The sequence below is a fragment of the Myotis brandtii genome, unplaced genomic scaffold (assembly GCF_000412655.1).
Source record: "Myotis brandtii unplaced genomic scaffold, ASM41265v1 scaffold406, whole genome shotgun sequence".
In the NCBI taxonomy this organism is placed as follows: Eukaryota; Metazoa; Chordata; class Mammalia; order Chiroptera; family Vespertilionidae; genus Myotis; species Myotis brandtii.
The window spans coordinates 1,525,980-1,528,768 of NW_005365599.1; the positions used below are offsets into that span (position 1 = coordinate 1,525,980).

Sequence of the window (2,789 nt, forward strand, 5' to 3'; positions counted from 1 at the left end):
CGGTGGGTGGCCATCGTGGGGCAGGAAGGGGCTGCTCTCCCCACATTTCCCACCCCTTCAGTGATTCCTGGGCCTGTGGGCGAGTACAGCTGGGGGTTTATTGGAGGCCCTGCACCCAGGTTGTCCGCTGGGCTTGAGCAGAGCATGGACTGGCTGGGGGGCTTCAGGGCTCCTGCAGTGGTGGCGTGTGTTTGGTGGGGAGGGGGGGAGGTATAAGGGGAGGGGAGAGAGAAAAAGGAAGGGGGGAGAGCGGCAGCAGGGATGGGGATCGGTTGCCATGGACGACCGGGTGTTAACCAGGGAGCTGACCAGTTGGTTGAGCAATGAAGAGTGTACAGCTGAAGGAGAATCAAGTGCGGACGCTGTGCGAAGAGGCTGAGGAAATGTTAACAAAAGATTCAAACGTGCAGGAGGCTCTTTGTCCTGTTACCACCTGTGGAGATATGTCTGGTCAATTCCATGATCTTATGGAACTCTTTAGAATTGGAGGGAAATCACCAGACTATGCTCATGAGCCACTATGTAGATGGAGGTTATTATTCAGTGGAGACTTGACTTTTGTAGCAATTCAAGGTGCCTTATCCAGAGTGCATTACAATACTGAGAGGGAACCACGAAAGCCGGCAAATTACCCAGGCATATGGCTTTTAAGATGAATGCCTACGAATGTATGGAAATGCCAATGTTTGGAAATATTTTACCTATCTATTTGATTATCTTCCACTTACAGCTTTAATAGAGGGACAGATATTCTGCTCCACGGTGGCCTCTCTCCACCTATAGATACAATGGATCATGTCAGAGGCTGGATCCTTTACAAGAAGTTCCACACGAGCCCTAACCGGTTTGGCTCAGTGGATAGAGCGTCAGCCTGCGGACTCAAGGGTCCCAGGTTCGATTCCGGTCAAGGGCATGTACCTTGGTTGTGGACACATGGTTGCGGACACATCCCCAGTAGGGGTTGTGCAAGAGGCAGCTGATCGATGTTTCTCTCTCATCGATGTTTCTAACTCTCTATCCCTCTCCCTTCCTCTCTGTAAAAAAATCAATAAAATATATTTTAGAAAGAAAACAATCCACACGAGGGCCCAACGTGTGATGTGTTATAGTCAGATCCGGATGATGGAGTGGATGGGGTATTGCACCATGTGGTGCTGGCCACACATTTGACAGGACATTTCTGAAACATTTAATCATGCCAATGGTCTCACACTGGTTTCTCGCACTCACCAACTTGTAATGGAGGGATACAACTGTGGTCATGATGGGGATGTGGTTTCCATTTTCAGTGCACCCAATTACCATTATCTTGTGGGAACCAGGCGGCTATTATGGAATTAGATGACACTAAAGTGTTACTTCCTTCAGTCTGACTCAGCACTTCCTCCTGGGGAGCCTCTTGCTACCTGGCACACCCCAGACTGCTTCCTATAAATTCCTCCTGGGAAAACCTGCCTTTGTATGCGGATGTATACTGCCTTTTTAAATATATATATATTTAGAAAGAAAACAAGCAATAGTAATCTATGTGTATCTGTAACAAATTGGGATCTGTCTTAGCATTAAACTATATCATGGAACAAAATGTGCCATGCTAATGGCACAATGACAGCACTGAGACTGAAATTTAGTACAGTTCTAGATCAGTCTTAACTGTCTGCCTGCTGTATTTGTAAGAGACCATTTTCATCTGCACTGTTCAAGCAAAAAATGTAACTAACTCCTTGATCTCCTTTTGCGCTTATTTAACAATTATAGTGTTTAACTGGCATGGATTAATAGAGTTGGAGTTTTATTTTTAAGAAAAGTTCACACAGTAACCTCCATTTAATCTGTTACCCTTTATTTTATTGAAACGTACAATTAACTAAAGAAAAGATTCTTCTTGGGAGTAGGTTGTCATAACATTTAAAGAGATTTCCCTTCATTTAAACTAAATTACTGTTTTACGTTGACCTGTGTATTTCTGAATATTTGCCATAACAGTGCTTGCATCCTATTTGGTATACTGGAGCAAATAAACTTTTCATCTTAAACAAACAACAACAAATAAATAAAGTAGTGTAGGCAATCTCATTCATGGCTGTCAAAAATCTTATCACAGTTAAACATTTATAGCTAGACTTTAATTAAAAATATTAATTAAACATGTTTTACCAGCAATATTTACTGTAAGATGTTACTTAATTAATGCTTAATGGACACAAGAATTTTATATATGTTTCATCTAATGATACACATACACATACCACTTTTCATGTGCATATGTAATACACATGCATACATAAACACACATGTCATAATTTTGGATATAAGAGTTTGCTGAATGTTACACCTACACACACATGTAACACACATATATGCTCAACTACACATGTAATACACACATACACTCATAAATATATACATCCACATATAATAAGAAATAAGTATAAAATTATAAATTGAAATATTAGAATATTTTAGAGTTTGCTTGTTACACCTACACACACATGTAACACACATATATGCTCAACTACACATGTAATACACACATACACTCATAAATATATACTACAACATATAATAAGAAATAAGTATAAAATTATAAATTGAAATATTAGAATATTTTAAATATAAATTAATATTTAAAATTTATTTACCTTTATCTGGATATTTTTGATCCTGTCAATCTAGATAGCATTCACATCTATCTATATATATAAAAGTCAAGTGACTGGAACGACTGGAACAACTGGTCGCTATGATGCACACTGTGGCCAGCCAACCGGCCCGATGGGGGTGGGGCC

At 40.2% G+C, this 2,789-nt stretch overlaps 1 pseudogene; it reads left to right on the plus strand.

Annotated features, from left to right (window-relative positions):
- Positions 1-277: 277 nt before the first annotated feature.
- Positions 278-1,536, plus strand: LOC102255309 (annotated as a pseudogene).
- The last annotated feature ends 1,253 nt before the right edge of the window (positions 1,537-2,789 follow it).